The 14645-nt window shown below is 33.2% G+C and overlaps 1 protein-coding gene across 2 annotated transcripts in view; it reads right to left on the bottom strand.

Moving 5' to 3' along the window:
• Nucleotides 1-13713, bottom strand: part of LOC145283664 (leucine zipper putative tumor suppressor 2 homolog) — a 675696-nt gene extending 661983 nt beyond the window's left edge. The window contains exon 1 of one of the 2 annotated variants that reach the window (XM_080132667.1): nucleotides 13095-13713. The gene's annotated coding sequence lies outside the window, so the exon portion shown is untranslated. The remainder of the gene's footprint in view (nucleotides 1-13094) is intronic. The other variant, XM_080132671.1, reaches the window with a different exon arrangement.
• Between the last annotated feature and the right edge of the window lie 932 nt (nucleotides 13714-14645).

Genomic DNA, 14645 nt, shown 5'->3' with positions numbered 1-14645 from the left:
ATTAAAAAAAATGAAATGACTTGCCTTATCACACTAACATTTCACGCTTTCAATGGTTAAGAAATCATTGTCACAATACGAGCAGAGTTTGCTAGTTTCTTTGTACATGATCTTTTCGTATCAGCAGTGTCCATCACCTTGATCGTGATCGCCTCATGTAACGATAACATTCACCTCGAAAACAAAATAGCCCCACCCACCTCCAATTAAATCCATTATCTCTTCTAATTAGAACATTGTAATTAACAACTAATTAATGTAGATATATATAGGATACAATTTATGTTATATATTTCATTGTTTACTCCAATAATCAATCAATTGCAGATCGATTGATTTATTAGTAATCACTTGATGTCTAGCAGTCTATTACGTCGTCCATCTTGGCATAAAATTGATTAAAATCTGTACATAAAAATAAACTCTCGAGTACTACTTTTAGAAACACGATTTGTAAATAAAAAAAATCTTATATTAAAAAAGAGCTTTAAATGCCGGAAGAGTTTCAGTTCGCGATTGGATTTTCATTGTAAACAGAACATTTACTTTATAGCCAGTAAAACATTTCACGCTCAGAAGGTAGAACGTTTCTTCTACCTTTATATTTTAGAACCTTCTTCCGAGTGAACAAAAAACAGCGGAAAATCGTTCATTTTGATTGGCGAAATACTTAATTCTGATTGGTTACCGAAACTGGACTTTACCCAACTAGAAGGAGTTGCTGCGAGAGCCGAGTACCTATTAGTTACTGACTACATAAGCGAGACGAAGCACGTTCGGTAGTGAGAGATTCAACCTCTCAATACGAGTTATCAACGACTATGCAATCTGTGACCTTCCTAAAGAGACCTTAACGAAGGTCGTGATACAGATTCTTTGCAGGCAAATTCAATTTAGCCTTGCCCGCTTACACACGGTCTCACAAGTGCACACACATACAACACTGAACTTTTATTAACTCGTTACCTTTTGGTGTTCTATTAATTCATAAATAAAATAGATTTATGTATAGAGGGGCCATCATTCTATAACATAGCAATTAGAGATTTTTTAGATGCACCGGCTATAAAGTGTCTATTTGACAATGAAGGCATAATAACGAACTGAATAAACAAGTTCTTGTTGAGCCGTCGTCCTCTTAATCAAATTCCGCCCAATTTCCACTACTACTGATAATTACAGTGTCGTCTCAACGACCATCTGGCACTTAGTCACTCTTATCCCCGAGTGATCTTCAGGCCTTGATAAGTGGTGACTTCCTCATAAAAAAAAATAAAAAAAATGATCCTTGATGTGAAGCCCTTGTTATGGAGAAAAAGTCTTTATCCCCCCGCCTCCTAAAATAAACGAGCCCCAGTTTATTTCTTTTTTATTTATTTGTTTGTTCATTATTTATTTTTTTTTTTTTTTGTTTTGTTTTGGAAAACAATTTTATTGAATATTCAACTATGGCCCTTCAAATGGTTAACGAGAAACGCTAGCCAAGAATTCATGTTATCAATATCTAGATGACTGTGTCGACCCACTCTAAATTCGTAACGTTCTCTACTTAAAATAATCGAAATGAAACAAAAAATATTTTAATAATTTATTGAAAATATTCAAAGCTAGCAGAACTCAGTGAAATTCTTTTTTTTTTTCTCCACTTTTCTTATTTTGTTAAAGCTGGGAACGGGGCATCCAACCGGATGCCTGACATTCATTTGCTATCTCATACATTCTAACCAAGAGATTTTTTCAATAGTTCTAACCGTTCCTTTAAGTGTAGTTGTTTGAATCTCTTTCACTTAGTTCACCGAGTATATTTGTCAAGTAGTTTTTGAAATTCTTTTTCACGAGCCTGGTTTTCATATAAGTACTGGAATAATTGAGATCTTACTAAGATTCCAGCGAGAAATATATTGAGTCAACAAATCCTTTTATAAAGATGATAGTTTTTTCAAGAAATTAGGTTTTTAAACAGAAAAAAAGCAGCAAATATGAGTCTAGTAACATTTATATAAAAATAGTGTCCATTGTATTTTAAATATAGAACTTACCAAATGAGATAAATTAAGAGCTAATACTCAGAAAGTAATATCATGCTACACAGTTCAATAACAAAATCATATTGTAAGAGTTAATCTTTAATTTACTCGTTCAGTCCAGAGCGCTTTGACAGATGATATTCTCCCCCCCCCTACCCGTTTCTTTCGAATGTTCCCTTTAACAAAATCTCACGGACTTCTTTCTTCAGTGAAAAACCGCTGTACATGGAAATTATTACGAGTTCCTTTCTCAAACTATTACAACAATGATCATATATTATAAAGATATTCGAAAACGAGGTTACATCAAACAGAGGTCACTCTCATTCTTGTCCACATTTTGCTAAATTGGCCTTTTTAAAGCCAAATTTCGAACTTTGCCTTCCGAGGTAGTTTGGCCTTCAAAAATTGTATTTTTTTTTTTTTTTTTACATAGGCATCACCACTTATCAAGGCCAAGAGGCCAGTCGAGGATAAGCGTTAAAGAGTGTACAGTGGAGATTGGACAATATAGTAACCGTTAGTAATGGAGATTCGGTAAATTACTTAACTTATATGGAACGGCTCATCAAAAACTTGTTTACGTTAGACTTGAAGACAACTATATTGTAGTCAGCTGGAAAGCAGAAAAACAGAAGACAATTCCATAGGCGTGCAGTTCTAATAAAGAAGCTTTGCTCATGGAATCTATGTTTAGGTTTAGGTACAGATTAGAGTGGGGGAAATTAGTGATAGTGTTTTCTGCTAGACGAGTGTTTCTTGTGAAAGTTTGACGAGGGGGACCATAGATTGGAGCTCAGCCGAGCACTTGCCGTGAAAATAACGATAAAGCAGAGACAAACTCACAACATCTCTTCTGTGAGAAAGAGGTTGCAGGGAAGAGAAAAGGACATCCCCCACAAGGCTACGAAGTCTATTTTGAACTCTATCAAGGCAGGATAAGTCTTTCTAGCAGCTCTTGCCCAGATATGGCAACAGTACTCCATCCTTGGACGTACCTGGCTATATCTACTGGATCGATGGAAGGATCCCACCATTTTTCCAGTGGCCTTTGCAACGGATTTAATGTATGTGTTCCATTTAAGATCAGGAGTAAAGGTCAAGCCCAGAAGCTTGTCAAAACATGAGGCCTCCCCAAGATGAGAGCCATTCATTTCAATTGATGCCAGATGGGGATCAGAGCGTTGATGACGTAAAGATAAAAGCTTGGTTTTAAATGCATTAAGAGTAACAAGCCACCTGTTTCCCCATTGTATCACTTGCTCAAGATCAGAGGAGAGAGAATCAGAGAGAACTTGGTCGTTTACGGTCTTAGATGTGCTACCATAGATAGTAGTGTCATCAGCATAGATGTCTACAAATGATGTAAGGATGTGATTTGGAAGATCATTAATATAGATCAGGAAGAGAGTTGGGCCAAGGATGGACCCCTGAGGGACTCCAGCATTAATACTGAGAGCGTCTGATTTCTGCCCATCAACCACTACTCTTATGCTGGTTTCTTATCCCCCCCCCCGTCGACACCTTACTACTTATAATAGAACATGCTTGTATAAGTAACGAGCTATGTCACGTGATGACCGCTTTCTTTGAAAAAATGAAAGCGCTGCATTTTTATTTCAAGCAAAATCAATTCCTATTTGAAGCCGCGAAGGACGCCTTATTATAGCAGTTGACTTATGAATTTTGTAATATTTCTTTTCTAGATGCAAGTGTTAATATTATATTTATTTCAGTTTTTAATCTTTATTTCATTGTCTCATTAATTGTGTAAATGGTTTTCTCGTGGAAAGATGTACCGATTCTATCTGACAAGTTCATTTGGAATATATATTTTATTTATTTATTTATTTTTTTGTCATAGATTTTTCTTGTCCATAAATGTTTATATTTTCCAAGTTGATAGCATAACAGATTTTGCAATTGTTTTCATTTTCAGTTGGTGAGAGGGGAATCTTTCGCCTAAACCCCTCTTAAACACACCAAATGGACTTTTATTAAGTACAATACTTTATCAAAGCGTAATAAAATTCTACATGTTTATTTATGTGTATGTATGTATGTATGTATATATATATACACCAATAAAACTTTCGAACGGATGCACCAAATTAAAAAAAAAATTTTTTTCTCTGAAAGGTGCGAGTCCCTAGATTGTCCGTATGTATATATGGTTTGTAGCAAACAACGCAGAGTTAGACAAAAAGCCCGAAATAAGGGTTTTTGGGCCGTTTCATGCACTTGTCGAAAAAATTACCTGCCCATGTCAACGGAATTTAGCACTGTCTGTATACAGTCGTGGTAACATCTTTCGGCATACATACAGAACTTGTGGCACAAGGGATAACGCGTCTGACTATGAATCAAAAGATTCCAGGTTCAAATCTTGGCAAGTTCGTAATTTTAACCATTTTATCCAACGTTTACTCATTATCCTTACCCTTAGTTAAGGTATTTTTGTTTTTTCAGTGATTTTGTTTTGTGCATATGGGAATTTCCCATGCTCCGAGTTAGCGTTGATTGAACGTTGAGGGTCAGCGTTGATTGTAAGACAATGTTGAATGTACTTGATTTTGTGTTTGACCCGGCGTTGTGTGTGCCGACGCGGCGCAGTTGCCAGTCTATAATAGAAATCTTATCTGTCTGTGTAAATGTATGTCCATATGTATGTTTGTATATCTGCCTAAAACTTTTAACAGAGGCGACCGATTTTCACGAGATCGGTATCATTTTGAAGATCGACCCTTTGGATGCCAACTATCGAAAAATTGGCTAAAAACATTAATTTCTTCACCCTCAACTGGGCACTTTTCTACAGGGAGAGGTCGCTTTTTTTCGCCGATATTTTCGAAATTCATCCTCTTTTCGATTATCTAGCCTTAATTTAAACATACGGCACTTCCGGTTGGGCGATGAACACAACAGCAAATACGTCACGTTTTTTTCACATTCTTACAAAGTTGTATGAATTCGAGCCTGCCTGCCCGCCTACTACCACTTTTTTGTTTTTTTGCTCAACACATCTCCAAACACCTGGGCAACGCCGGACACCCAGGCTAGTATTATATCGATAAACATTTCATAGATTCAAACACGAAATAAATGTTTCTAATTAACCTATGTTTTTTTCTGGCTCTAACATTGATATTAAAATCCTATTTTTTCTATCTAAAAATTATTAAACCAAACTTTTTAATATACTCAGTCATGGATATGCGAGCGACTTCATAACGGTTAACTAATATGCATATTGTTTTGAAAAAGGAATTTTCATTAAGTATCTATTTTTATGGTTAGTTATTAAACGATTAATTTCATTTAACAATTACGCTCATATTTTCTATATAGTGTATAATTGCTTAGCACATGCATATATAAAGTTGTGATTTTTTTTGTCGCACCGACATTAATATTAAAAGCCTACTTCTGTAAGAATCACGTTTGCATTTAGGGTCGTGACGTAAGTATTACGTCACTGACTCAAATGCATATAGGGATTAACATCGGAAGCGAAGGAAAGGTAAAGAAGAGAACCAGAAGCAAAGATGAAAAGCAGAAAAAGAAAAAAAATAACCGACGCGTGGCAGTTGGCCTATTACATTCAACGAACGAGAGAGACTTTTTTTGCACAACAATATGCAAATTAGTTGACCAATATCACAGACATGAGCAGTATATATAGAAAGAGATAAAGTGCTGCACGTGTTTAAACTTGAATCGAACAACACCTGTCCGAGTTAGAAGAGACCAAATTTTGCAGTTATTAAATTAGACTACAAAACCAAATGAAAACTTCCACTTGTAAAATTGAACCTATTGTTGAAAGTCAAAAGTAACATCAACAAATTGCCCACCAAAAATTAAGATACAAATTGTAATACTAAAAAAAGAAAACATGCATCACTATGAGGCAGTGTTCGGGTGTCTTGCATCAAAATGCCGCACTTCAAGTATACACTATAATCATGTTGACGCAGCGATTTTCGTTTGATCACTGAATGTATGCGCTCTTTGAACATAACTTTACCCCTCCCAGATTCGAACATCACTAGAAACGATATCGGTCAATGTGCACTGGTTGTCCAACCTGCAAAGTGTGTTTATCTTTATATGGTGCGGTCGAGGATGTTTATAAAGGCATTTTCTTATTTTCAACCTTCCCATGTTAAGAACGGCTTTCGGAATAAACATCCTTTGTCGGTTGGACAACCAGTGCACACTGACTACGATATCTAAACGAACACAGGACGTACTATTTTGTCCATGCAACAGAAACTGGCGAACGAAATCAGCTACCTAAAGCTTTCACGAGCAATGCCTTAACTTTGTAAAAAAAAAATAAATATAAATAAATAATGTGAATACAAAAAAAAAAAATTAGCCAAGATTATCCTTCTTCCACACACTAATATGTTTACGGCTGTCCGACCTCTAAAAAAAAAAATAAAATAAAATAATTAAAAAAATATATTACATCACATTCAAACTAATGTTATCACTTGCACCCTATTCTGTCAGGAAATGGACGATCATTTTACATTAAATTTATATAGAAAGTAATAGTCTAAACTGTTTTTTTTTTCAAAATTCTCCAGCGACATGATTGGTAATTACGTGTCTTAATTTTAGAGATAAGGACTGATAATTTGTATTATTCGAACTACCGTTCTTATCTTGAGTGTGATTTTCACAACGTTGCTGTCGATATAACCTCCGATCTTCTTCAGGTGTATCTTGTCGAACTCCGGAATATTTCTGTCTAACTCGGGAATTTGGACGGAATTTCGAGTGGAACCTTTTATTTACTTCACGGGGGTAGCGTGCTCTTGTTCTCTCAGCCATGACTGGACAGAGGTCCTAAGTAATTCGCAAATGTATTTTTCGGTCGCCCACACTGAAGATTAAACCTTCAACCTTCAGTAGCCCGCTGAATAATAATACAAATAACCAATTCTCATCTCCAAAATGTGATACTGTTCTCATCTTGTGTATTATTCTTATGTTTCGGCTGATGTACCATTCGACCTTCTTCGAAGTGTGTGTTGTCTAACTCTGAAATCTGCACGGAATTTCGAACGGAATCCGTTATCTAATCCACATTTAATGCTCTCGTTCCCTCAGCCATGACAGAGTAGAAATCTTGAATAATTCGCAATTGTATTCTACTCTTAGTATCGACTGCACTGAGGATTGAATCTTCAACCTCCAGAAGAGTGTTGCTTAAAACCAAATTTTACTTAATACTTTCGTAATGGATAAAGTATGAACTAAAATTCAGTTCTAAGTGACACTCTTTCGGAGGTTAAAGGTTTAATGTTAACATTTTAACGTTAGGGACTGCCAAAATTCACCACAGAATTACTAGGTGTGTCAGAAACTTTGTGAAAAATATTGAATAATTCGACCCCCTGTCTTTCCAAGCTTATAACTACTCGAAAAATGTAATTCAAACCCTAATTTTTTTTTCAATTAAAGGGGCAAGAACCAAGGTTTCATTTAAAAATAAGATACAAACAACGTGGTTAAAAAAAAAAGTTTTAAACTTCGGACTTTACTGGAAAATTTCCAAAAAAACTTGTTTTTATTTGTTTTAAATTAGAATATATCATTTATTGATCTTTTATCTTCAATTTGTGATATATAAAACTTTGGCACATAAATTTACTTTTTAATAGACATTTCAAAATAGGAGGGCGTGAATTAAAAAAAAAACCTGTTGTCTAAAATATTATATTCAGTTTATTGTAAAGAGCATAAAATTTCACATTGATCCTGAAAATATCGTAAAAATAGAATCAATAGAAAAATTTTGATAGATTTTTAAAGTTTAAAAATTGAAAAATACTGAACTCGTAAAATTCAATTAATTTCATTACTATTTTTTTTTTTTAAATAAAAAAATAATATTTCTATTACTTTTTATACAAATTTAATAGTTTATTTTGGAAGTATAATCCATAAAGAAAATAAACAACCCACTCTTAAAAGAGAAATTACAAGCCTTTTTTTATATTTTATTCGCAGTTTCGTGTTAGGGGTGTCAAAAATTCCTACAACAATTCTGATACACCTACAGAATTACCCAACCCTATATGTAACACGATGTAACTTTATTATAAATTAATATTATCAGTTAACTTTTGTACCATTTAAAACAAGGGCAAAATAAACCAGTAATAAATTTTTAAAAAATTTTTCATCGAACAAAAATAATGAAATTGCGAGACGAAAATCATGTTTACATAATTAGAGCTTTAAAATAATGTTCCCATGTAGTAGACATTCCGAACGTAAAAACATACCAGTGTTTAATAAATCTAGAAAAAAATCAACTAATCGTCAGATTTTCGTGAAATTTTCGATACTTATCCATTTTAGAATGAAATTACATATAAAATGTTTTCATAAAATATGAGGGGAAATATTTTTAGTGCGTGTTCTCCCTACCCACCAATATTTACTTTTTCGAAATTCGAACAAAATATATTTAAATCTATGGAAATTTCTATTTATTATGAAACATAAGAGTTCAAATAAGTAAAAAAATATTTTTTAAAAGTTTAAATACACGTATTGAACAAAAATTTACCTTGAAGTTGCAATTAAAAAAATATATTTTTTTAAATAGCGTTTTTTCGAATTAATATATACTATAATCAGTTGTCTGCCAAGAAAAAGAAACTTTGTAAACATTAATTAATTTTTAAAAGATTAAAACGGTTAAAATTCCATTATTTCAAAATGTTCCGTTACAACATAGATTTTTAATTGTTAATTTTTTTTAAATATTAAATTTTTATATAAACATGGCTCTTGTCAGCTATTTTATCTCCAGATTAAAACCGATTTGAAAATATTATTGCATAAATATTAGGCATTTTGTAGGCCCCCCTCATATTTTGTTTGTCTCTTTTTACCGAACAAATGTATGGAAGCCGAACGTGAAATTCAGTAAAACCGTATTTCATATTTAACATACAAATGTTTATAATATTATTAATCATTAAACTGTGTAAATCTTAAAACATAACAAAATTATAACAAAGATTAAATATTAATTGCAGTTTGAAGAAAATAAACAAAGGTTTTTAAAAAATCATTAAGTCGCTTCTGCTTTTCCATAGTTCGTATAGTTAACACAAATCTGACGTCACGAAATCATGTGTATTTTTTTCCACATTGTTTTGGAGATACCTAGCGAACGTAGACAACTGCGAATTACTTCGATCCGGTTATAGCTGACGAAATGAGAACATGCTATTCACATAAATTAAAGTCTTCCGTTCAAAAGTCTGCACAGATTCTTAAACTCGTCAAGATACACCCGAAGAAGGTCGAAGGTTACATCGGCCGACATGTTGAGAATTACACAGAAGACGAGGAGGGTAGTAGTTCAAATAATCCAGCTCTATAAGCACGAAAAGAGAAAACATTTGTTCGTAAAAAATGCTAAAACAAGTGGTGGCTTAATATCGTAAAAAATGCTAAAACAAGTGGTGGTGGCTTAATATCGTAAAAAATGCTAAAACAAGTGGTGGTGGCTTAATATCGTAAAAAATGCTAAAACAAGTGGTGGTGGCTTAATATCGAAAAAAATGCTAAAACAAGTGGTGGCTTAATATCGTAAAAAATGCTAAAACAAGTGGTGGCTTAATATCGTAAAAAATGCTAAAACAAGTGGTGGCTTAATATCGTAAAAAATGCTAAAACAAGTGGTGGCTTAATATCGAAAAAAATGCTAAAACAAGTGGTGGTGGCTTAATATCGAAAAAAATGCTAAAACAAGTGGTGGCTTAATATCGTAAAAAATGCTAAAACAAGTGGTGACTTAATATCGAAAAAAATGCTAAAAAAAGTGGTGGCTTAATATCGTAAAAAATGCTAAAACAAGTGGTGGCTTAATATCGAAAAAAATGCTAAAACAAGTGGTGGCTTAATATCGAAAAAAATGCTAAAACAAGTGGTGGTGGTGGCTTAATATCGTAAAAAATGCTAAAACAAGTGGTGGCTTAATATCGTAAAAAATGCTAAAACAAGTGGTGGCTTAATATCGAAAAAAAATGCTAAAACAAGTGGTGGTGGCTTAATATCGTAAAAAAATGCTAAAACAAGTGGTGGCTTAATATCGTAAAAAATGCTAAAACAAGTGGTGGCTTAATATCGAAAAAAAATGCTAAAACAAGTGGTGGTGGCTTAATATCGTAAAAAATGCTAAAACAAGTGGTGGCTTAATATCGTAAAAAATGCTAAAACAAGTGGTGGCTTAATATCGTAAAAAAATGCTAAAACAAGTGGTGGCTTAATATCGAAAAAAATGCTAAAACAAGTTGTGACTTAATATCGAAAAAAAAATGCTAAAATACGTTGTGGCTTGATATCGAAAAAAATGCTAAAACAAGTGGTGGCTTAATATCGAAAACAGCCCAAAATGTTCTCATTAGCCCTATCACTAACCCCAAGTCTGTGTGGCAATACAAAAAAAGCGCTTGTAAAGTAGGTGTTAGACTGTTAAAATCCAAAATAGTCTGCGTAATGTCAACGTTGGAGATTTCGAAAGTAATCGCTGTCGAGAATTAAAAGCTAGACAAAAAGTTGAGTATTATAGCTCTTTGTTTGCGATAAACTATGCGTCTAATTAAATAACCAGTATTTTCACTAGCGATGAAAACAAACGAAGCAATCAAGAGGTGTGTACTTTTCAACTGAGCAATTTTTTTAAATTAAAGCTAATTTGACAATCCAAATCCTTGACTTAATTTGTTTGTTTCCGTATTAATAGCAACTTGGTGTTAAGTGTTTGCAAATTGTACGAATAATCACTAGTGCAGGTTGCAGGTGAGGTCAATGTGTGAATTTAGAACGGATTTTTTTAAAGCTGTTTTTTTTTTTTTAATATGACTGACGCGTGGGAAATTTTATATTTTCTTTCTTTGGCAAATCCAGGAAATTTGGGTGAAAATATTCGAGTCAAAATCTCCGACAGCCAAACCCTTTTAAACACACTAGTAGCAAATTTCACCAATTAATTGGGAACCTTTAATTTAAAGACCAAATTTGGGTGCTTATATTAACACGCTATTTTTTTTTTTTTTAATTAGTATTTTTTAAGTTAAATTCAATTTTTGCGATAATTTTGTTTATTGAATTGTACAGAATATTTATAAAACACCTCCCACTTCCCATGTTAAGAATGGCTTTCTAAATAATGTTATTTCAGCGCGCTAACAGATGCACATTGCACAAGTACCCAAATTTGATATTTTATGTTCTCTGCAAGGAAGAAAGTCATTTTCTCAAAAATACTTATTTTAGTAAATTTTTACTTTCCTTCCAAGCAAGTACACGCATACAAAAATGGCCACTAGTGATAACATACTTATTTGCGCCAAATTTAAATGCGATATTAGTTTTCAGCATACCCCAAGATTTTTTTAGTCGTAATTTTAATTGTGATTGTTAAGATGGAAATAAAGAAAAAATTATCTTTTTTTGTTAAGATGAACCAGTTTCTCAATTTCTTGGAGATCAAGTGTTGGTGTGAGTGTGTATTTAAAAAAAAAAAAAAAAAATTTCTGAAAAATAATTACTCATTTGGTATCATTTATTTGTTGAATATAAAATGGACTTTAACATTCCGCTAGACTACAAGCATTAGTTTTATTTTTATTTTTATTTTTTTTACTTTAACTCCAACTCAACATTGACCGTTAAATTGACGACCTCTGTAGGTTTTCGGGTATGTTGAAAACGAATATCATTTAAAATTGGGCCAGATAAGTACTTTTTCTGCATAGTAAGACTCGCATTAACAAATGTACCCCCTTATGTTTTCACTGGCGGCCATGTTTTTACCCAACTGAACCAGCATTAATCCTCCCCATGTTAAGAATGGCAGCGACCATTGAAATTCATTAAATAATGCATTAGAAAAAATATCTTAATATCCAAAAATGTACTTGTCTATCCCAAATTTGGATCCTTTGAAAGTTCTCAATTTAAAAGGGCGAGTGTTGACTGTTGAGTTGCAGTTAAAGTAAAAATTTACCGAAAAAAAAAAAAAAAAAAAAAAAAAAAAAAAAAAAAAAAAAAAAATCGTCCGAGCAAAACCTTTGTAAATGTCGGGTGACGAAACTTGAAGCTACCCATAAATATTTACATAAAATAATCGGAAAAGGGTAAATTTCAAAGTAAGTTTTTAAAAATGCCAAATTGCTGTAAAAAAGGGGGAGGGGGTCAAATTCGCGAAATGTGCTACAACTATTTAACTATTGTTTTTTTTTTTTTTTTTTTGCATATTTTTATAATCTGGTAGATTACTAATAAAAATCCGCTAAAAATATTGACAAAAATAAAAATAAAAGGGGAGGGGGGATAGGGTAGAAGTAGTAAGTACCGCTCGTTCGCACACGTGAACCAAAACAAAAAAAAAGAAAATCTTATCCAGGTAGGTAGAAGAGTAACTTATCTTGCCTTTGGTATCATTTACTTGCTGAATATTTATTTTTTATCAAGCTTCTTGTTATTGTTGGCTACTGTTAAAAATAGCCAATAAAACAATCGAAAAAGATATTCCCGGTGTGTGTTTCTGGCCTGTACGTAAGTTTGATAATAAACAGTAAACAAAATTATTATTACCAATCGATAGTTGTTAAAATAACATTAAAAATGGACTTGTAAACTAAAACGAATTTTTAAATCGATTATTTCAAAATAAAACCTCTAAAAACACAGACTAAAATGGTCGGCGTTGTGTTATATTTAAAATAAACATTTACCAAAAATAAATAGTAAACACGACTAAATTCTTAATTATTTTTTTCTGAACCAGGCAATACCGGCTAAACTCCGTGGCCGTGCGAAAACATTTATTTCCGAACGCGCACCTGTCGTATCTAAGAAACAGTAAAACGTATTGGCATTTATTAACCTATGCCCTCAAAACGTTATTTTCTTTTTTATCAAAATGGAAAATGAAATTTACAAAATAAGTAACGTCGTTTAAGACGGAAATGAATGCGCAGGTAAAATAAAACAGTCCTAGAAAATATATATATAAAATAAACTTACCAGACATGGTGGGTAAAAGTTAATGCCAGAAAAGGGTAAGAAAAAGGCCATGTTATGGTGTTATTCGTAGATTATTTGCCATTGAAAACGGGTATTGAAGATATTATTTCGTTGATTTGTTGTTCTTGTAGGTGGAGGTAAAGTAATTTTGCGTCAGAAGAGAGGGAAGGGGTAAGGGTAACGCGAAGATCAAAATAAAAGTGATGGGAGTGGGGTGTCGAATGAAATTGACTTCGTCTAAAAAAAAAAAAAAGTTAACTCTAGGGTCCTGTTAGAAATGAGGTTGGCTTGTCCGTTTGTTTTATCTTTTTTCTGCCCTTGTTTAGTGGCTATCTTGTTTTTATTTTAATTTTTTTAGGCGATAGAAAAGGGCGCAAGGTAAGTGTCCCTCATGACCAGGTTTAGATGACCCATTTCCCTTCTCCCAAGGCAACAACAAAATGAATGGAGGAAAAAAATATACGTAAGGAGGAAGTGGGGTTTGATATAAACGAGAAAAAGAAAGGAAGAAAATCCATTCACCGACAAAAGAGCGAGAAAAAAAAAAAAAAGGAAATAAAGTTGCGTACGATAAAACTTTTTGCGGGCGATTTCACTTCTTTTTTTTTATTTTCTGTTTCCGATTGCTACGAACCAAATCGGAAATAGTCGAAGACGTTTACGATATAAAAAACGCGGAAAAAAATGTAAAAAAAGCAGTCGACATTTTAAAGCATACCAGGTTAGGATTTTAAAACAATACTTTAGTATGCCCCCCCCCCAAAAAAAAATCATGAATTCAACCTTCTTAACTATACTGATTTGTGTTACAGAAAATCAGGACAACATACATCAGTACCATCGGTTTTAAGGCTAAAACAAAGAGAACCAATATCTAGTTGCGTGGTCGCCTATGACAGACTATCTTCGGCCTCTGTTTATATCTGTCTCCGCGGAAATTGTCTTGATATTTACTTTAAAATCGAGTATTTTGTTGGGGTTCTCTCCCACAAACGTCATATAAGGCACTTTGTGTGCGTTTGCGTCTGTTCCCTATGCACTCCTAAATAGTTGAGCCGATTAAAAACGTTCATAGAAATGTACTTTATGTGTTTGGTAGTGCTCTCTCTTATGTAGGCTTTTTATCGATAAATGTCAAAAAGTCTGATCAAAGAAGGAACAGTCCGATTTTGACCAAAGTTAACACCTTATACAGCCTAACATCACGATTGCATTTGAGAAGTGTTGTCATTGCAGAGCAGAAGGGTCTGATGTATAAAATAAGCGGTAGGTTCTTTGATAAGATGGGAGCGCATTCAAAATAAATATTTCTGTTAGATAACAATTGAACCATGATACTTGACTTTTGCTTTTTAAACTTTAATTCAAGACGTTATATATAAAAATAATTTTATCAAAATAAAAACAAAAAAAAAAAAACAATACAATGTAGAATAAAATAGAATTTAGGCAAACTCGTCCCGGGAAAACTCGTCCCGGGAAAACTCGTCTCGGGAAAACTCGTCCCCTTTCGCTAGGTAGGAAAACTGGTCCCTTATTGAATAAATATCG

This window comes from Euprymna scolopes, chromosome 8 (assembly GCF_053919585.1).
Source record: "Euprymna scolopes isolate OS-2025 chromosome 8, ASM5391958v1, whole genome shotgun sequence".
NCBI lineage: Eukaryota > Metazoa > Mollusca > Cephalopoda > Sepiida > Sepiolidae > Euprymna > Euprymna scolopes.
The sequence above is the reverse complement of the archived record's forward strand: the minus strand, read 5'-3'. Positions and strand labels throughout refer to the sequence as shown.